This window comes from Oratosquilla oratoria, chromosome 15 (assembly GCF_046742065.1).
Source record: "Oratosquilla oratoria isolate Oo_2021 chromosome 15, ASM4674206v1, whole genome shotgun sequence".
NCBI lineage: Eukaryota > Metazoa > Arthropoda > Malacostraca > Stomatopoda > Squillidae > Oratosquilla > Oratosquilla oratoria.
Window position 1 is genome coordinate 22,254,835 of NC_134791.1, and position 22,800 is coordinate 22,277,634.

At 35.3% G+C, this 22,800-nt stretch overlaps 1 protein-coding gene across 1 annotated transcript in view; it reads right to left on the reverse strand.

The window, feature by feature from the left end:
* The window catches only part of LOC143033357 (uncharacterized), a 493,487-nt gene that overhangs the window by 242,419 nt on the left and 228,268 nt on the right, over positions 1–22,800 (reverse strand). The gene's annotated exons all lie outside the window — the stretch shown is intronic.

Consider the following 22,800-nt stretch of genomic DNA (forward strand, 5'->3'; position numbering starts at 1 on the left):
AATATTACTTCTCAGGCTTCTAGCCTACCCGGTAGTGCTTATAAGTCGAATGCCTGTATATTTAAGCTTGGGTTTCCGTCTTTGATGTAAAGGGTTTCGATTATTTTTAATTTCCCATGGCTCCATATTGGATTTGTCAACGTAGATCTTGTCTGTGGTACGTTCATACAGCCAGACACGAGCAAAATGCAAACAGTTGTTCTATAATTTAATGATGTCTAGTAACATCATTAATTCAGATTTAGCAATATTGAAACCTGTATTTGTTTTAATAATTAGTAATAATATATATTTTATATAATATAATGAAATAACTATAATTTATTTTAACTATTAATCATTTTAGTAATTTCAAAGTTAATGACATAGGTAATTTGATTAGTTGATCCCTAATAAATCGTTATTTGTTTTATATAATTTGTTCTATAATAGATAAGATTATGTATTGATATTATGAAAAATCTGTAGCATTTAGAGATAATCTGATTTCAGATTTGAATTCAGTATGCTCGAATTAGGTAAAGAATGTACTTTTGTCAATTCACCAAATACACTGTTCCCCAGTGTATGTATATATATATATATATATATATATATATATATATATATATATATATATATATATATATATATATATATATATACAATCATTTGTGTCGTTATGTATTTATTTATTTATTTACTCCATATCTCATATTCTCCATTTATTCACATATTTATTAATCTACTTTTTATTTATTAGGATTAGTTATTCATCTGTCAATCTATTGATTGATTGATACATTTGTTTATTTATTTGTTCATCCATTCAATAATCTATGTGCATCTATCTGTTTCGCTAATTATTTATTCATTCCACATCCTCTCAAGGAACTAAAGGTTTGTCATTACGTTTTCCCATTAGAAAACACTACAAGCCATGGTGGGGGGGGGGGCGCATGGGGGTGAATAAAATAGCCTGGCGGCAGCCAGAACGGCACGAAAAGTACCATCCAGCGCGTTTTCCCCATGGGTTTAAAGGCCGTGAGAGTGATATTTCACTCCCAAATCAAAACTAAATAAATGAATAAATAAATAATAATAATAATAAAAAATAAAGAAAACAGTGCGAGGCCAATATTATTCCGATTACGCCACCAGCGCACGAGAGAGAGCGAAAGAGAGAGAGAGAGAAAGAGAGCGAGAGCGAGTGCGCTTCAGCCTAGTCGCACCAAGGAACCAAAAATCTACGAAATTGTCTTGACTCTTTGTGAAGATAGTCCTTGGTCCTCCCGACTAGAGTAGTTGTGAGAGTCTACTGCTTCAAGATGATCTTCCAGCTATTCTTCGCCTTGAGCCGCTGTTTCCAGGAACTGAAGACTTGCCGAAGAGGAAAGAGTTCGCCTTCAGGAGAAGCTGACTTCGGCCCAACCGAAAACTTTGCCTCGTCGCCCGCCACCCTGACCGATTACGAGACACTCCTGAAGAAAAACGAAGAAACGTGCAAGCGCTACAACTTTGCTTCAGGATGGACTAAGGTCAGGGTCCTTGGAGAAGGCGGATATGGAAAAGTATTTTTACTTAGAAAGAAAAAGACCAAGATTGCTCGCAAAGTTGTCCTTTCCCAGCCTTCGGATTGTGGATTCTCACCGGAGGAAATAATTCACATCCAGATGAGCCATCCAAATGTGCTCAAGCTCTATTGCTGGGAACAGAAGGCTAATGTATCCTGCATGAACCTGGAATATTGCTCCAGAGGAGATGTCGCGAGCAATCTACTTAACCTCGACGAGAAAGATGCCAAATCGTACTTTAAGCAACTTTTGGATGGCGTTGCTTACATCCACCTAAGAGGCATCGTCCATAGAGATCTAAAGCCAGAAAACCTTCTTCTGACCAAAGATAAGGTTTTGAAGATTTCTGACTTTGGTCTCGCTGACTTTTTCATCATCGACGGCAAGGAAATTCGCCTGAGTGAAACAGTGGGTACCGAATCGTACATGCCACCTGAAGTCCTACATTCCCTCAGGAAGAGATACCTAGGCCCTCCTGTGGACCTTTGGGCTTGTGGCGTCATCTTTTTCAAGTTGATGACCAAAAGAAAGCCTTGGTCAAGAGCTGACCCTAATGACGAGGAGTATAAAATGTGGGTTGAAAATAGAAAGGGGCTATATAAGAAAGACGGCTGGAAAGAGCTCAACAAAGCCTTAAGAACACTTCTGAACCTCTTGCTGGAACCGAACCCCACGCAGAGGATCTATGGCTGGAGAAGAGTCTGCCGACATTGAGCAGATCCCATTCTTGGACGCGTTATTGCATTGAACCCTTCGTCACTGTCAACATTTGAAAGAGTCGAACAATTGACTTAAGCCTTTGGCTACCAGAGGCTTCCCTCAGCTGAATAAACATTACCATAAACCCATAATTGCATTAACCTGTGCTCTGTGCTGAGGATGTCGCCTTGTCGACTGGGCTGGAGCCTCGCTACCTGCGACGGAGCTCGAAGTGACGGCGGCTCGAACCCTGCCGCAAAGCGAGTTGGACCAAGGGCGTGGTTGATTAAATTCCATGCTACAAAGTCCTCGGTAAGGGGCACCGTGTTAGCCTCCTGATAGTTAAACCGAATCAGTCAATTGTGTCCTCATTATCTGATGCATTGAGGTGTTACTGAAATTATTTGATTTATCGCTCCCGAGGTGATTCGTAAAACGTCTTAAGAAATGTTGAGAGTATAGATATTAAATCCGGAGTATTGATTAGGACATTATCACTCTTTGGCTGAGATGATGAGTTTGATGATTTTGATTCGGTTAAGTTTTAGACGTTCAAGCAATCGGGTTTCGTCATTGAGCTGAATAAAGTCTTCTGGTGATGTCAAGAACGAAAAAATAAGAGAATCGTATAAAAAAGGTCGAATTCGATTGTAGATTTGAATCTGATTAATTAATACCAAACGACTTCGTTGAACTGACTACTGACCACTGGGCGAAGGATGTTAAAAAATATCTTCTGATCAGTAAGATAATAATAACAATAATGACCAATGCAGAAATTGGATAAAGATTAATAAGAATTAATGAAAATTAAAAAGCAAATAAGAAAAATGTAATAAAAGTTGAATCAAAATTAAACAGATAAAATAAGAAAGAATAGGAATTGAATAGAAATTGAATATAATTGAATTAAAAAAAGGAAAAAATATTTAGAAAATAAGAAAGGGAAATAGAGTGTGTGTCATTCATTTTGTGTGACATGCGATCAGATCAGTCAGAAGTCTATTTACTTGATATTTCATAGGAATTGCAACTTTATTTTTTCATCTCTCTCGGTGTGAAAACTATGGTAAACAGGTCTTAGTAACCTCCATAAGCTCTGTTTAATTTTGCAAAAGATTGATCAATTTTTAAAGATTATTCACAAGTTATCCAATTCAACCTATTTGCAAAGAAAGAAAAAAAATAATGAAAATGATAATAGTAGGTCAATAGTTATAGAAGTGAATAAATAAATAAACAGATAAATGGACAATCAAATAAATAAGTAAATAAATGAATAGACAAATAAATGAATATATATAAAGGCGCCAGGCCTGAGCTAGATTGAAATTAATGTAGCGAAGGCCACGAAGATGAAAGTGATAAATCACATTCTTTTGTGTTAATCGAGTTAGCGAGCTTCATTCAACACCAGGATTCCTCCCCTCCCCCACTCCCTCCCTTACTTCCCACCCCCTCACCCCCACCCCCTCCTCAGCCAAAGAAACCTGCCTAGCGACGTGTTTTAAGAATTTCAAAGGATTACAAAAGAAGAGTATGCCGACAGGAGACCTTTTGGTCCATAATTAGATGTGGGGAAAAATAGATGAATAAAATATATAAATAGATAACGACATATAATGAATAAACAAAAAATTACATTCATAACGAATAATGAATAAATGAAAAAATTATAAAAATAAACAGATAAATAATAGTAAATAGATAAACAATAAAATAAATGGTAGACATTACAGCATATTGGTTAGGTGCTTATCCAAATGAATTTTAAAACTTCGAACTGTACTACATTGCACTGGCTTGGCAGGAAGTTTATTCCATTCGCTTACTACACAGTTGGCGAAGTTGTCTCTACCCACTTCCAAATTGAATCTGCTTCCTGATAGTAGGAGACCGCATTTTTTTTTTATTCAAATTCAATGTGAAAATTTCGTCATTTTTGATGATTGTCAATTCCCTTTAGAATCTTAAAGACCTATATCAAATCACCTCGGAGTCTACGCCTTTTTAGGGAAAATAGGCTAATACGTTTTAGTCGATTTTCGTATGATTTACTTTAGATGTTTTGAATCAGTTTCGTTGTTCACAGTTGTACTTTTTTCCAATTTGTTGTCTTTAATGAGATTCGGTGACCATGCGGAAACAGCATATTCCAAATGTGGATGAACTAACGATTTATATAGCTTGATAACGACAGATGGACTTTTAAAATCGAAATCCTTATTTGTTTTCTTTGAGGCGGAAATACACTGCTTAGATGACTTGAGGTCATCACTGATAGTTACGCCGATATCCTTTTCACTATCCACTTTTGTTAACGAATTTTCAAATAACTTGTAACCATGCTTATTGTTATTTTTACCTATGTGGTCCTTACATTCACTTGTGTTAAATTTCATTAGCCACTTTTGAGACCATTGCTGTAGTTTATCTAAATCTTCTTGAATATGTAATTGGTTAAAGTGATCATTTGCCATTCCGCACAGTTTTGTATCAACAGCAAACTTGGAGATCATAGATTTGAGTCCGTGGTCTTTATCATTTATATATACTATGAATAGAAGTGGCCCAAGAACGGAACCTTGAGGAACTCCACTCGTAACAGTTTTCCATCTAGAATTTTTGCCATTTAGAACAACTCTACGATCGTTTAACCAGTTACTAGTCCAGTTTAATAGGCTACTACTAATTCCGTGTGAAGCTAGTTTAGCAAATAGTAGTAGTGTAGTTTAGTCAGAATCCATGCTAGCTCTCATTTATTAAATTACTTTCTAAATGATGTTGGATAGGATCTCAGATGATAGTTTCAATAATTTACTTACGATTTACCTATCGTTACTTTATTTTTATTTGTTCAGTTAAACCCAAAGGTGCGAGCAGACTGCTTACATCGTGGCCAGTGTAGATTTTTGTCTGTTCTTTGTTTATTTATTTACCTATTTATTTCTTTGCTTATTTATTTGTCTATGTATTAACTAGTGTATTTTCTATTAATTCATTCATTCCTTCATTTATCATATTTATTCAATAGCTTATTTATTTTATTCATGTATTTATTCAACATTCATTAATTTCGATAGTGAGCTGTGGAGCATCTCTTTTTTAATTTGATTTTTCTTTTTCTATTTTTTGTATCATAATTTACTTACTCAGTGCTCTTTAGCGTCGATAGAAAATCGACAAAACAGAGGAGGGAAGGAAAGTATATGATAGTAATCTATATTGGACCATGTTACTTTGAATGCACTGTTCGTCTGTAATTCTTTGGTCAATAAACAACTAACAATCAATTTTACGAAAATAAATGAAAAAGAAAATAAATAATAAAGGTACGAAATATAATATTTTATTATTTGTAATCTAAATTATGATTCTTAATAATATATTTTATTATATAACACATTGATATACGTATGACATATATTTCTATTCCGAGATGAGCTTGGCAAATATTGATAAAATTATTGTCTCGTTACATTAGCTCCCAATTTAAGAACATCTTTGAAGATCACAGTAATTCGTTTGTAATTGATTAAAATCAGCGTTGTGTCTGTTTCTTAACACAAATTGAGATTTGGTAGGACATGCAAATAGGAGCAGATAGTAATTATTCTTGTGATGGAAAGAACTAATTATACACCATTTTTTCTTGGAAAAGAGTAATGTTGAATTTATCTAATGAATCAAATATTGGACTAGATGTTTACTAAGGAATACTTGGAATTTGTGGACATTTGGAAATAATAATACTTGTCGATTTAGCGGATGAATACTTGTGAGATCAATAGTTTGAAATGCGTATAATTTCTTAAGAAAGAATACTCTCATTTAATTGGATTTACGATGGTATTCTTATAATTATTTCCTTATATAAATCTTATAGAAATTCTTGTAAGGGAAAGATTTATATAGGGAAAGATTTTTTTTAAGAATACCACCATAAGATTCTTACGGTAGTATTCTTTAAAAGATTCTTTCCTTATATAAATCTTTCCCTTTCAATGATTTATATAAGATTTGTATAGGGAAAAAATAAGAATACCACCGTTAAAGTGTAGACAGGCATATTTTGGTGAAGGTGATACTATTTTCTGCATTCATATTCTTTTTTGCAGATTGTTTCTATAGATCTCACTAATCACCGTATTGTAGGGTCTAATATGTAGAACTTGTGCGTAGGCGGTCATAATATCTGATCCGGATTTCGGCTCAACTGAGCCTTCTTCATGTGGTGGTACAGATGTCATCCATGAGTAGTATTTCACCACAGGAAAAAATATTGACTGGGGGAGATCACTAGATAATTGGAAGGTGTTCATAAATTAAAATTGAATATTACATCTTCTCAGGCTTCTAGCCTACCCGGTGTTCTCATTTCTCATACTAGGTTGTGCTTACAACTCGAATGCCTGTATATTTAAGCTCGGGTTTCCGTCTTTGATGTAAAGGGTTTCGATTATTTTTAGTTTCCATGGGTCCAAACTGGATTTGTCAACGTAGATCTTGTCTGTGGTACGTTCACGCATTTAGAGATAATATGATTTCAGCTTTGAAATCAGTATGCTCGAATTAGGTAAAAAATGAACTTTTGTCAATTCAATTCACCAAATACACTGTTCCCTAGTGTCTTTATGTATTTATTCATTTACTTCATATATCATATTCTCCATTTATTCATATATTTATTAATCTACTTTTTATCTATTAGTTTTATTTGTTCATCTGTCAATCTATTCATTGATTGATACATTTGTTTATTTGTTCATCTATTCACTGATCTATGTGCTTCTATCTGTTTCGCTAATTATTTATTCATTCCACATCCACTCAAGGAACAGAAGGTTTGCCATTACGTTTTTCCATTAGAAAACAATACAAGCCAGGGGGGTGGGGGCATATGGGTGAATAAAATAGCCTGGCGGCAGCCAGAACGGCACGAAAAGTATCATCCAGCGTGTTTTTTTTCACGGGTTTAAAGGCCGTGAGAGTGATATTTCACTCAAAAAAAAAAAAAATAATAATAATAATAATAATTAATTATTATTATTATGATTATCATCATCATCATCATCATCATCCATCATCATCATCATCATCATATCATCATATCATCATATCATCATATTATCATTATCATTATCATTACGATTACACCAGCGCACGAGAGAGAGAGCGAAAGAGAGAGAGAGAAAGAGAGCGAGAGCGAGAGCGAGTGCGCTTCAGCCTAGTCGCACCAAGTGTCCAAAAATCTACGAAATCGTCTTGACTCTTTGTGAAGATAAACCTTGGTCCTCCCGACTAGAGTAGTTGTGGGAATCTACTGCTTCAAGATGATCTTCCAGCTATTTTTCGCCTTGAGCCGCTGTTTCCAGGAACTGAAGACTTGCCGAAGAGGAAAGAGTTCGCCTTCAGGAGAAGCTGACTTCGGCCCACCCAAAAACTTTGCCACGTCGCCCGCCACCCTGACCGATTGCGAGACACTCCTGAAGAAAAACGAAGAAACATGCAAGCGCTACAACTTTGCTTCAGGATGGACTAAGGTCAGGGTCCTTGGAGAAGGCGGATATGGAAAAGTATTTTTACTTAGAAAGAAAAAGACCAAGATTGCTCGCAAAGTTGTCCTTTCCCAGCCTTCGGATTGTGGATTCTCACTGGAAGAAATAATTCACATCCAGATGAGCCATCCAAATGTGCTCAAACTCTATTGCTGGGAACAGAAGGCTAATGTGTTGTGCATGAACCTGGAATATTGCTCCAGAGGAGATGTCGCGAGCAATCTACTAAACCTCGACGAGAAAGATGCCAAATCGTACTTTAAGCAACTTTTGGATGGCGTTGCTTACATACACCTAAGAGGCATCGTCCATAGAGATCTAAAGCCAGAAAACCTTCTTCTGACCAAAGATAAGGTTTTGAAGATTTCTGACTTTGGTCTCGCTGACTTTTTCATCATCGATGGCAAGGAAATTCGCCTGAGTGAAACGGTGGGTACCGAATCGTACATGCCACCTGAAGTTCTACAGCCCCGCAGGAAGAGATACCTAGGCCCTCCTGTGGACCTTTGGGCTTGTGGCGTCATCTTTTTCAAGTTGATGACCAAAAGAAAGCCTTGGTCAAGAGCTGACCCTAATGACGAGGAGTATAAAATGTGGGTTGAAAATAGAAAGGGGCTATACAAGAAAGACGGCTGGAAAGAGCTCAACAAAGCCTTAAGAACACTTCTGAACCTCTTGCTGGAACCGAACCCCACGCAGAGGATCTATGGCTGGAGAAGAGTCTGCCGACATTGAGCAGATCCCATTCTTGGACGCGTTATCGCATAGAACCCTTCGTCACTGTCAACATTTGAAAGAGTCGAACAATTGACTTAAGCCTTTGGCTACCAGAGGCTTCCCTCAGCTGAATAAATATTACCATAAACCTATAATTGCATTAACTTGTGCTCTGTGCCGAGGATGCCGCCTGGTCGACTGGGCTGGAGCCTCGCTACTTGCGACGGAGCTCGAAGTGACGGCGGCTCGAACCCTGCCGCAAAGCGAGTTGGACCAAGGGCGTGGTTGATTAAATTCCATGCTACAAAGTCCTCTTTAAGGGGCACCGTCTTAGCCTCGTGATAGTTAAACCGAATCAGTCAATTGTGTCCTCATTATCTGATGCATTGAGGTGTTACTGATTATTTGATTTATTGGTCCCGAAGTGATTCGTAAAACGTCTTAAGAAATGTTGAGAGTATAGATATTAAATCCGGAGTATTGATTAGGACATTATCACTCTTTGGCTGAGATGATGAGTTTGATGATTTTGATTCGGTTAAGTTTTAGACGTTCAAGGAATCGGGTTTCGTCCTTGAGCTGAATAAAGTCTTCTGGTGACGCCTAGAACGAAAAAACAAGAGAATCGTATAAAAATGTCGGATTCGCTCATAGATTTGAATCTAATTATTTAATACCAAACGACTTAGTTGAACTGACTACTGACTACTGGGCGAAGGATGTTAAAAAATATCTTCTGATCAGTAAGATAATAATAACAATAATGAACAATGCAGAAATTGGATAAAAAATGATAAGAATTAATGAAAATTGAAAAGCAAATAAGAAACAAGTAATAAAAGTTGAATCAAAATTAGATAGATGAAATAAGAAGGAATAGGAATTGAATAGAAATTGAATATAATTGAATTAAAAAAAGGAAAATTATTTAGAAGATAAGAAAGGGAAATAGAGCATGTGTCATTTTGTGTGACATGCGATCAGATTAGTCAGAAGTCTATTTACTTGATATTTCATAGGAAATGCAACTTTATTTTTTAATTTCTCTCGGTGTGAAAACTATGGTAAACAGGTCTTCTGGTGACGCCAAGAACGAAAAATAAGAGAATCGTATAAAAAAAGGTCGAATTCGCCTGTAGATTTGAATCTGATTAGTTAATACCAAACGACTTCGTTCAACTGACCACTGACCACTGGGCGAAGGATGTTAAAGAATATCTTTTGATCAGTAAGATAATAATGACAATAATGACCAATGCAGAAATTGGATAAAGATTAATAAGAATTAATGAAAATTAAAAAGTAAATAAGAAAAAAGTAATAAAAGTTGAATCAAAATTAGATGGATGAAATAAGAAAGAATAAGAATTGAATAGAAATTGAATATAATTGAATTAAAAAATGAAAATTATTTAGAAAATAAGAAAGGTAAATAGAGTATGTGTCATTTTGTGTGACATGCGATCAGATCAGTCAGAAGTCTATTTACTTGATATTTCATAGGAATTGCAACTTTGTTTTTTCATCTCTCTCGGTATGAAAACTATGGTAAACAGGTCTTAGTAACCTCCATAAGCTCTGTATAATTTTGCAAAAGATTGATCAATTTTTAAAGATTATTCACAAGTTATCCAATTCAACCTATTTGCAAAGAAAGAAAAAGAATAATGAAAATGATAACAGTAGATAAATAGTTATAGAAATGAATAAATAAATAAACAGATAAATGGACAATCAAATAAATAATTAAATAAATGAATAGTTATATAAGTGAATAGATATAAAGGTGCCAGGCCTGAGCTAGATTGCAATTAATGAAGCGAAGGCCACGAAGATGAAAGTGATAAATCACATTCTTTTGTGTTAATCGAGGTAGCGAGCTTCATTCAACACCAGGATTCCTCCCCTTCCCTCCCACTCCCTTCCTTACTTTCCCCCCCCACCCCCCACCCCCTCAGCCGAAGAAACCTGCGTAGCGACGTGTTTTTAAGAATTTCAAAGGATTACAAAAGGAGCATGTCGACAGGAGACCGTTTGGTCCATAATTAGATCGAATGCAGGGAAAAATAGATGATTAAAAAACATAAACAGATAACGACATATAATATATAAACAGAAAAATGACATTCATAACGATTAATGAATAAATGAAAAAGTTATAGAAATAAACAGAGAAATAATAGTATATAAATAAACAACAAAATAAATGGTAGACATTACAGCATATTGCTTAGGTGCTTATCCAAATGAATTCTAAAACTTCGAAGTGTACTACATTGCACTGGCTCGGCAGGAAGTTTATTCCATTCACTAACTACACAGTTGGCGAAGTTGTCTCTACCCACTTCCAAATTGAATCTGCTTCCTGATAGTATGAGACCGCTATTTTTTGTTTGATTCAAATTCAGTGTGAAATTTTTTGATGATTGTCAATTCCCTTTAGAATCTTAAAGACCTATATCAAATCACCTCGGAGTCTACGTTTTTTTAAGGAAAATAGGCTCGTATGTTTTAGTCGATTTTCGTATGATTTATTTTAGATGTTTTGAATCAGTTTCGTAGTTCACCGTTGTACTTTTTCCAATTTGTCGTCTTAATGAGATTCGGTGACCATACGGAAACAGCATATTCCAAATATGGATGAACTAACGATTTATATATAGTTTGATAACGACAGATGGACTTTTAAAATTGAAATCCTTATTTGCTTTCTTTGAGGCGGAAATACACTGCTTAGATGATTTGAGATCATGACTGATAGTTACGCCGATATCCTTTTCACCATCCACTTTTGTTAACGAATTTTCAAATAACTTGTAACCATGCTTATTGTTATTTTTACCTATGTGGTCCTTACATTTACTTGTTTTAAATTTCATTAGCCACTTTTGAGACTATTGCTGTAGTTTATCTAAATCTTCTTGAATATGTAATTGGTTAAAGTGATCATTTGCCATTCCGCACAGTTTTGTATCAACAGCAAACTTGGAGATCATAGATTTGAGTCCGTGGTCTTTATCATTTATAAATACTATGAATAGAAGTGGCCGAAGAACGAAACCCTGAGGAACTCCACTCGTAACGTTTTTCCATTAATAATTTTCGCCATTTAGAACAACTCTGTTTACTATTGTTTAACCAGTTACTAGTCCAGCTTAATAGGCTACCACTAATTCCGTGTGAAGCTAGTTTAGCAAGTAGTCTTTTGTGCGGGACGGTATTAAAAGCCTACGCAAAGTCCAGATATATTAAATCTATATTGTTTCTTTTGTCATAATTTGAGATGACTGTGTTGTAGAACTCGAGTAGTTTAGTCAAGTCCATGCTAGCTCTCATTTATTAAATTACTTTCTAAATGATGTTGGATAGGATCTCAGATGATAGTTTCAATAATTTACCTACGATTTACCTATCGTTACTTTATTGTTATTTGTGCAGTTAAACCAAAAAGTGCGAGCAGACTCCTTACATCGTGGCCAGTGTAGATTTTGGTCTGTTCTGTGTTTGTTTATTTACCTATTTATTTGTTTGCTTATTTATTTGTCTATGTATTAACTTGTGTATTTTCTACTAATCAATTAATTCATTCCTTTATTTATCATATTTATTCAATAGATATTTTATTTTGTTTGTGTATTTATTCAACATTCATTAATTTCTATAGTGAGCTGTGTAGCATCTCTTTTTTAATTTGATTTTTCTTTTTCTATTTTTTGTATCATAATGTACTTACTCAATGCTTTTTAGCGTCGGTAGAAAATCGACAAAACAGAGGAGGGAAGGAAAGTATATGATTGTAATCTATATTGAACCATATTACTTTGAATGCATTGTTCGTCTGTAATTCTTTGGTCAATAATCAACTAACAATCAATTTTACGAAAAAAATGAAAAAGAAAATAAATAATAAAGGTACGAAATATAATATTTTATGATTTGTAATCTAAATTATGATTCTTAATATATTTTATTATATAAGATATAACACATTGATATATGACATATATTTCTATTCCGAGATGAGCCTGGCAAATATTGATAAAATTATTGTCTCGTTTCATTAGCTCCTAATTTAAGAACATCTTTGAAGATCACAGTAATTCATTTGTAATTTATTAAAATTAACGTTGTGTCGTCTGTTTCTTAACACAAATTGAGATTTGGTAGGACATGCAAATAGGAGCAGATAGTAATTATTCTTGTAATGGAAAGAAGTAATTATACACCATTTTTTCTTGGAAAAGAGTAATGTTGAATTTATCTAATGAATCAAATATTGGACTAGATGTTTACTAAGAATACTTGGAATTTGTGGACATTTGGAAAAGTTATTATTGTTGTCGATTTAGCGGATGAATACTTGTGAGATCCATAGTTTGAAATACGTATAATCTCTCAAGAAAGAATATTCTCATTTAATTGGATTTATGGTGGTATTCGTATAATTATTTCCTTATATAAACCTCATAGAAATCCTTGTGAGGGAAAGATTTATATAAGGAAAGAATATTCTCATTTAATTGGATTTATGGTGGTATTCGTATAATTATTTCCTTATATAAACCTCATAGAAATCCTTGTGAAGGAAAGATTTATATAAGGAAAGAATATTCTCTAATTGGATTTATGGTAGTAGTGGTATTGTTATAATTATTTCCTTATATAAACCTCATAGAAATCCTTGTAAGGGAAAGATTTATATAAGGAAAGAATTTTTTAAGAATACCACCATAAGATTCTTACGGTAGTATTCTTTAAAAGATTCTTTCCTTATATAAACCTTTCCCTTCCAATAATTTATATAAGATTTGTATAAGGAAAAAATAAGAATACCACCGTTAAAGTGTAGACAGGCATATTTTGGTGAAGGTGATACTATATTCTGCATTCATATTTTTTTTGCAGATTGTGTCTATAGATCTCACTAATCGCCGTATTGTAGGGACTAATCTTTGCAGAACTTGTGCTTATGTGGTCATAATCTCCGATCCTGATATCGGCTCAACTGAGCCTTCTTCATGTGGTGGTACAGATGTCATCCATGAGTAGTATTTCACCACAGGAAAAAATATTGACTGGGGGAGATCACTAGATAATTGGAAGGTGTTCATAAATCAAAATTGAATATTACTTCTCAGGCTTCTAGCCTACCCGGTAGTGCTTATAAGTCGAATGCCTGTATATTTAAGCTTGGGTTTCCGTCTTTGATGTAAAGGGTTTCGATTATTTTTAATTTCCCATGGCTCCATATTGGATTTGTCAACGTAGATCTTGTCTGTGGTACGTTCATACAGCCAGACACGAGCAAAATGCAAACAGTTGTTCTATAATTTAATGATGTCTAGTAACATAATTAATTCAGATTTAGCAATATTGAAACCTGTATTTGTTTTAATGATTAGTAATAATATATATTTTATATAATATAATGAAATAACTATAATTTATTTTATCTATTAATCATTTTAGTAATTTCAAAGTTAATGACATAGGTAATTTGATTAGTTGATACCTAATAGATCGTTATTTGTTTTATATAATTTGTTCTATAATCGATATGATTATGTATTGATATTACGAAAAATCTGTAGCATTTAGAGATTATCTGATTTCAGATTTGAATTCAGTATGCTCGAATTAGGTAAAGAATGTACTTTTGTCAATTCACCAAATACACTGTTCCCCAGTGTATATATATATATATATATATATATATATATATTATATATATATATATATATATATATATATACATATATATATATATATATATATATATATATATATATACAATCATTTGTGTCTTTATGTATTTATTTATTTATTTACTCCATATCTCATATTCTCCATTTATTCACATATTTATTAATCTACTTTTTATTTATTAGGATTAGTTATTCATCTGTCAATCTATTGATTGATTGATACATTTGTTTATTTATTTGTTCATTCATTCAATAATCTATGTGCATCTATCTGTTTAGCTAATTATTTATTCATTCCACATCCTCTCAAGGAACTAAAGGTTTGTCATTACGTTTTCCCATTAGAAAACAATACAAGCCATGGTGGGCGCATGGGGGTGAATAAAATAGCCTGGCGGCAGCCAGAACGGCACGAAAAGTACCATCCAGCGCGTTTTCCCCATGGGTTTAAAGGCCGTGAGAGTGATATTAAATTCACTCCCAAATCAAAAATAAATAAATAAATAGATAAATAATAATAATAATAAAAAATAAAGAAAACAGTGCGAGGCCAATATTATTCCGATTACGCCACCAGCGCACGAGAGAGAGCGAAAGAGAGAGAGAGAGAAAGAGAGCGAGAGCGAGTGCGCTTCAGCCTAGTCGCACCAAGGAACCAAAAATCTACGAAATTGTCTTGACTCTTTGTGAAGATAAACCTTGGTCCTCCCGACTAGAGTAGTTGTGACAGTCTACTGCTTCAAGATGATCTTCCAGCTATTCTTCGCCTTGAGCCGCTGTTTCCAGGAATTGAAGACTTGCCGAAGAGGAAAGAGTTCGCCTTCAGGAGAAGCTGATTTCGGCCCAACCGAAAACTTTGCCTCGTCGCCCGCCACCCTGACCGATTACGAGACACTCCTGAAGAAAAACGAGGAAACATGCAAGCGCTACAACTTTGCTTCAGGATGGACTAAGGTCAGGGTCCTTGGAGAAGGCGGATATGGAAAAGTATTTTTACTTAGTAAGAAAAAGACCAAGATCGCTCGTAAAGTTGTCCTTTCCCAGCCTTCGGATTGTGGATTCTCACCGGAGGAAATAATTCACATCCAGATGAGCCATCCAAATGTGCTCAAACTCTATTGCTGGGAACAGAAGGCTAATGTGTTGTGCATGAACCTGGAATATTGCTCCAGAGGAGATGTCGCGAGCAATCTACTTAACCTCGACGAGAAAGATGCCAAATTGTACTTTAAGCAACTTTTGGATGGCGTTGCTTACATACACCTAAGAGGCATCGTCCATAGAGATCTAAAGCCAGAAAACCTTCTTCTGACCAAAGAAAAGGTTTTGAAGATTTCTGACTTTGGTCTCGCTGACTTTTTCATCATCAACGGCAAGGAAATTCGCCTGAGTGAAACGGTGGGTACCGAATCGTACATGCCACCTGAAGTTCTACAGCCCCGCAGGAAGAGATACCTAGGCCCTCCTGTGGACCTTTGGGCTTGTGGCGTCATCTTTTTCAAGTTGATGACCAAAAGAAAGCCTTGGTCAAGAGCTGACCCCAATGACGAGGAGTATAGAATGTGGGTTGAAAATAGAAAGGGGCTATACAAGAAAGACGGCTGGAAAGAGCTCAACAAAGCCTTAAGAACACTTCTGAACCTCTTGCTGGAACCGAACCCCACGCAGAGGATCTATGGCTGGAGAAGAGTCTGCCGACATTGAGCAGATCCCATTCTTGGACGCGTTATCGCATTGAACCCTTCGTCACTGTCAACATTTGAAAGAGTCGAACAATTGACTTAAGCCTTTGGCTACCAGAGGCTTCCCTCAGCTGAATAAATATTACCATAAACCTATAATTGCATTAACTTGTGCTCTGTGCCGAGGATGCCGCCTGGTCGACTGGGCTGGAGCCTCGCTACTCGCGACGGAGCTCGAAGTGACGGCGGCTCGAACCCTGCCGCAAAGCGAGTTGGACCAAGGGCGTGGTTGATTAAATTCCATGCTACAAAGTCCTCGGTAAGGGGCACCGTCTTAGCCTCGTGATAGTTAAACCGAATCAGTCAATTGTGTCCTCATTATCTGATGCATTGAGGTGTTACTGATTATTTGATTTATCGCTCCCGAGGTGATTCGTAAAACGTCTTAAGAAATGTTGAGAGTATAAATATTAAATCCGGAGTATTGATTAGGACATTATCACTCTTTGGCTGAGATGATGAGTTTGATGATTTTGATTCGGTTAAGTTTTAGGTGTTCAAGGAATCGGGTTTCGTCCTTGAGCTGAATAAAGTCTTCTGGTGACGCTAAGAACGAAAAATAAGAGAATCGTATAAAAAAGGTCGAATTCGCTTGTAGATTTGAATCTGATTAATTGATACCAAACGACTTCGTTCAACTGATTACTGACCACTGGGCGAAGGATGTTAAAAAATATCTTCTGATCAGTAAGATAATAATAACAATAATGACTAATGCAGAAATTGGATAAAAAATAATAAGAATTAATGAAAATTAAAAAGCAAATAAGAAAAAAGTAATAAAAGTTGAATCAAAATTAAATGGAAGAAATAAGAAAGAATAGTAATTGAATAGAAATTGAATATAATTGAATTAAAAAATGAAAATTATTTAGAAAATAAGAAAGGTAAATAGAGTATGTGTCATTTTGTGTGACATGCGATCAGATCAGTCAGAAGTCTATTTACTTGATATTTCATAGGAATTGCAACTTTGTTTTTTCATCTCTCTCGGTATGAAAACTATGGTAAACAGGTCTTAGTAACCTCCATAAGCTCTGTTTAATTTTGCAAAAGATTGATCAATTTTTAAAGATTATTCACAAGTTATCCAAATCAACCTATTTGCAAAGAAAGAAAAAGAATAATGAAAATGATAACAGTAGATAAATAGTTATATAAATGAATAAATAAATAAACAGATAAATGGACAATCAAATAAATAAGTAAATAAATGAATAGTTATATAAGTGAATAGATATAAAGGTGCCAGGCCTGAGCTAGATTGAAATTAATGAAGCGAAGGCCACGAAGATGAAAGTGATAAATCACATTCTTTTGTGTTAATCGAGTTAGCGAGCTTCATTCAACACCAGGATTCCTCCCCTTCCCTCCCACTCCCTCCCTTACTTCCCACTCCCTACCCCCACCCCCACCCCCTCAGCCGAAGAAACCTGCGTAGCGACGTGTTTTTAAGAATTTCAAAGGATTACAAAAGGAGCATGTCGACAGGAGACCGTTTGGTCCATAATTAGATCGGATGGAGGGAAAAATAGATGAATAAAAAACATAAACAGATAACGACATATAATAAGTAAACAGAAAAATGACATTCATAACGATTAATGAATAAATGAAAAAGTTACAGAAATAAACAGATAAATAATAGTATATAAATAAACAACAAAATAAATGGTAGACATTACAGCATATTGCTTAGGTGCTTATCCAAATGAATCTTAAAACTTCGAACTGTACTACATTGCACTGGCTCGGCAGGAAGTTTATTCCATTCACTAACTACACAGTTGGCGAAGTTGTCTCTACCTAATTCCAAATTGAATCTGCTTCCTGATAGTATGAGACAGCTATTTTTTGTTTGATTTAAATTCAGTGTGAAATTTTTTGATGTTGTCAATTCCCTTTAGAATCTTAAAGACCTATATCAAATCACCTCGGAGTCAACGCCCTTTTAAGGAAAATAGTCTCGTACGTTTTAGTCGATTTTCGTATGATTTACTTTAGATGTTTTGAATCAGTTTCGTAGTTCACAGTTGTACTTTTTTCCAATTTGTCGTCTTTAATGAGATTCGGTGACCATGCGGAAACAGCATATTCCAAATGTGGATGAACTAACGATTTATATAGCTTGATAACGAAGGATGGACTTTTAAAATCGAAATCCTTATTTGTTTTCTTTGAGGCGGAAATACACTGCTTAGATGACTTGAGATCATCACTGATAGTTACGCCGATATCCTTTTCACTATCCACTTGTGTTAACGAATTTTCAAATAACTTGTAACCATGCTTGTTATTTTTACCTATGTGGTCCTTACATTTACTTGTTTTAAATTTCATTAGCCACTTTTGAGACTATTGCTGTAGTTTATCTAAATCTTCTTGAATATGTAATTGGTTAAAGTGATCATTTGCCATTCCGCACAGTTTTGTATCAACAGGAAACTTGGAGATCATAGATTTGAGTCCGTGGTCTTTATCATTTATATATACTATGAATAGAAGTGGCCTAAGTACGGAACCTTGAGGAACTCCACGCGTAACAGTTTTCCATCTAGAATTTTTGCCATTTAGAACAACTCTGTTTACGTTCGTTTAACCAGTTACTAATCCAGCTTAATAGGCTACTACTAATTCCGTGTGAAGCTAGTTTAGCAAGTAGTCTTTCGTGAGGGACGGTATCAAAAGCCTTCGCAAAGTCCAGATATATTAAATCTATATTGTTCCTTTTGTCATAATTTGAGATGATTGCGTTGTAGAACTCGAGTAGTTTAGTCAAGTCCATGCTAGCTCTCATTTATCAAATTACTTTCTAAATGATGATGGATAGGATCTCAGATGATAGTTTCAATAATTTACCTATTATTTATCTATCGTTACTTTATTATTATTTGTGCAGTTAAACCCAAAGGTGCGAGCAGACTGGTTGGATCGTGGCCAGTGTAGATTTTTGTCTGTTCTTTGTTTATTTATTTACCTATTTATTTGTTTGCTTATTTATTTGTCTATGTATTAACTTGTGTATTTTCTATTAATCAATTAATTCATTTCTTCATTTATCATATTTATTCAATAGATTATTGATTTTATTCATGTATTTATTCAACGTTCATTAATTTCGATAGTTAGCTGTGTAGCATCTCTTTTTTAATTGATTTGTCTTTTTCTTTTTCTTTTTGTATCATAATTTACTTACTCAATGCTTTTTAGCGTCGGTAGAAAATCGACAAAACAGAGGAGGGAAGGAAAGTATATGATTGTAATCTTTATTGAACCATATTACTTTGAATGCATTGTTCGTCTGTAATTCTTTGGTCAATAATCAACTAACAATCAATTTTACGAAAAAAATGAATAAGAAAATAAATAATAAAGGTACGAAATATAATATTTTATGATTTGTAATCTAAATTATGATTCTTAATAATATATCTTGTTTTATAAGATATAACACATTGATATATGATATATATTTCTATTCTGAGATGAGCTTGGCAAATATTATTGAAATTATTATCTCGTTTCATTAGGTCCTAATCTAAGAACATATTTGAAGATCACAGTAATTCATTTGTAATTTATTAAAATTAACGTTGTGTCGTCTGTTTCTTAACACAAATTGAGATTTGGTAGGACATGCAAATATGAGCAGATAGTAATTATTCTTGTGATGGAAAGAACTAATTATACACCATTTTTTTCTTGGAAATGAGTAATGTTGAATTTATCTAATGAATCAAATATTGAACTAGATGTTTACTAAGAATACTTGGAATTTGTGGACATTTGGAAAAGTTATTATTGTTGTCGATTTAGCGGATGAATACTAGTGAGATCCATAGTTTGAAATACGTATAATCTCTTAAGAAAGAATACTCTCATTTAATTGGATTTACGATGGTATTCTTATAATTATTTCCTTATATAAATCTTATAGAAATTCTTGTAAGGGAAAGATTTATATAGGGAAAGATTTTTTTTAAGAATACCACCATAAGATTCTTACGGTAGTATTCTTTAAAAGATTCTTTCCTTATATAAATCTTTCCCTTTCAATGATTTATATAAGATTTGTATAGGGAAAAAATAAGAATACCACCGTTAAAGTGTAGACAGGCATATTTTGGTGAAGGTGATACTATTTTCTGCATTCATAGTCTTTTTTGCAGATTGTTTCTATAGATCTCACTAATCACCGTATTGTAGGGTCTAATCTCGGTAGAACTTGTGCGTAGGCGGTCATAATCTCCGATCCGGATTTCGGCTCAACTGAGCCTTCTTCATGTGGTGGTGCAGATGTCATCCATGAGTAGTATTTCACCACAGGAAAAAAATATTAACTGGGGGAAATCACTAGATAATTATAATTGGAAGGTGTTCATAAATTAAAATTGAATATTCTAAAATTGAAAATTCTCAGGCTTCTAGCCTACCCGGTGGTCTCATTTCTCATACTACAGTAGGTTTTGCTTACAACTCGAATGCCTGTATATTTAAGCTCGGGTTTCCGTCTTTGATGTAAAGAGTTTCGATTATTTTTAGTTTCCATGGGTCCAAACTGGATTTGTCAACGTAGATCTTGTCTGTGGTACGTTCACGCATTTAGAGAGAATATGATTTCAGCTTTGAAATCAGTATGCTCGAATTAGGTAAAAAATGAACTTTTGTCAATTTAATTCACCAAATACACTGTTCCCTAGTGTCTTTATGTATTTATTCATTTACTTCATATATCATATTCTCCATTTATTCATATATTTATTAATCTACTTTTTATCTATTAGTTTTATTTGTTCATCTGTCAATCTATTCATTGATTGATACATTTGTTTATTTGTTCATCTACTCACTGATCTATGTGCTTCTATCTGTTTCGCTAATTATTTATTCATTCCACATCCACTCAAGGAACAGAAGGTTTGCCATTACGTTTTTCCATTAGAAAACAATACAAGCCAGGGGGGTGGGGGCATATGGGTGAATAAAATAGCCTGGCGGCAGCCAGAACGGCACGAAAAGTATCATCCAGCGTGTTTTTTTTTTCACGGGTTTAAAGGCCGTGAGAGTGATATTTCACTCAAAAAAAAAAAAAAAAAATAATAATAATAATAATTTATTATTACTATTATAATCATCATCATCATCATCATCATCATCATCATCATCATCATCATCATCATCATCATCATCATCATCATCATCATCATCATCATCATCATATCATTATCATTATCATCATCATCATTCCGATTACACCACCAGCGCACGAGAGAGAGAGCGAAAGAGAAATAGAGAAAAAGAGCGAGAGCGAGAGCGAGTGCGCTTCAGCCTAGTCGCACCAAGTGTCCAAAAATCTACGATATCGTCTTGACTCTTTGTGAAGATAAACCTTGGTCCTCCCGACTAGAGTAGTTGTGGGAATCTACTGCTTCAAGATGATCTTCCAGCTTTTTTTCGCCTTGAGCCGCTGTTTCCAGGAACTGAAGACTTGCCGAAGAGGAAAGAGTTCGCCTTCAGGAGAAGCTGACTTCGGCCCACCCGAAAACTTTGCCTCGTCGCCCGCCACCCTGACCGATTGCGAGATACTCCTGAAGAAAAACGAAGAAACGTGCAAGCGCTACAACTTTGCCTCAGGATGGAGTAAGGTCAGGGTCCTTGGAGAAGGTGGATATGGCAAAGTATTTTTACTTAGAAAGAAAAAGACCAAGATTGCTCGCAAAGTTGTCCTTTCCCAGCCTTCGGATTGTGGATTCTCACCGGAAGAAATAATTCACATCCAGATGAGCCATCCAAATGTGCTCAAACTCTATTGCTGGGAACAGAAGGCTAATGTGCTCTGCATGAACTTGGAATATTGCTCCAGAGGAGATATCGCGAGCAATCTACTTAAACTCGACGAGAAGGATGCCAAATCGTACTTTAAGCAACTGTTGGACGGCGTTGCTTACATACACCTAAGAGGCATCGTCCATAGAGATCTAAAGCCAGAAAACCTTCTTGTGACCAAAGAAAAGGTTTTGAAGATTTCTGACTTTGGTCTCGCTGACTTTTTCATCGTCAACGGCAAGGAAATTCGCCTGAGTGAAACGGTGGGTACCGAATCGTACATGGCACCTGAAGTTCTACAGCCCCGCAGGAAGAGATACCTAGGCCCTCCTGTGGACCTTTGGGCTTGTGGCGTCATCTTTTTCAAGTTGATGACCAAAAGAAAGCCTTGGTCAAGAGCTGACCCTAATGACGAGGAGTATAAAATGTGGGTTGAAAATAGAAAGGGGCTATATAAGAAAGACGGCTGGAAAGAGCTCAACAAAGCCTTAAGAACACTTCTGAACCTCTTGCTGGAACCGAACCCCACGCAGAGGATCGCTGGCTGGAGAAGAGTCTGCCGACATTGAGCAGATCCCATTCTTGGACGCGTTATTGCATTGAACCCTTCGTCACTGTCAACATTTGAAAGACTCGAACAATTGACTTAAGCCTTTGGCTACCAAAGGCTTCCCTCAGCTGAATAAACATTACCATAAACCCATAATTGCATTAACCTGTGCCCTGTGCCGAGAATGCCGCCTGGTCGACTGGGCTGGAGCCTCGCTACTCGCGACGGAGCTCGAAGTGACGGCGGCTCGAACCCTGCCACAAAGCGATTTGGACCAAGGTCGTGGTTGATTAAAGTCCATGCTACAAAGTCCTCAGTAAGGGGCACCGTCTTAGCGCTCCTGATAGTTAAACCGAATCAGTCAATTGTGTCCTCAGTATCTGGTGCATTGAGGTGTTACTGATTATTTGATTTATCGCTCCCGAGGTGATTTGTAAAACGTCTTAAGAA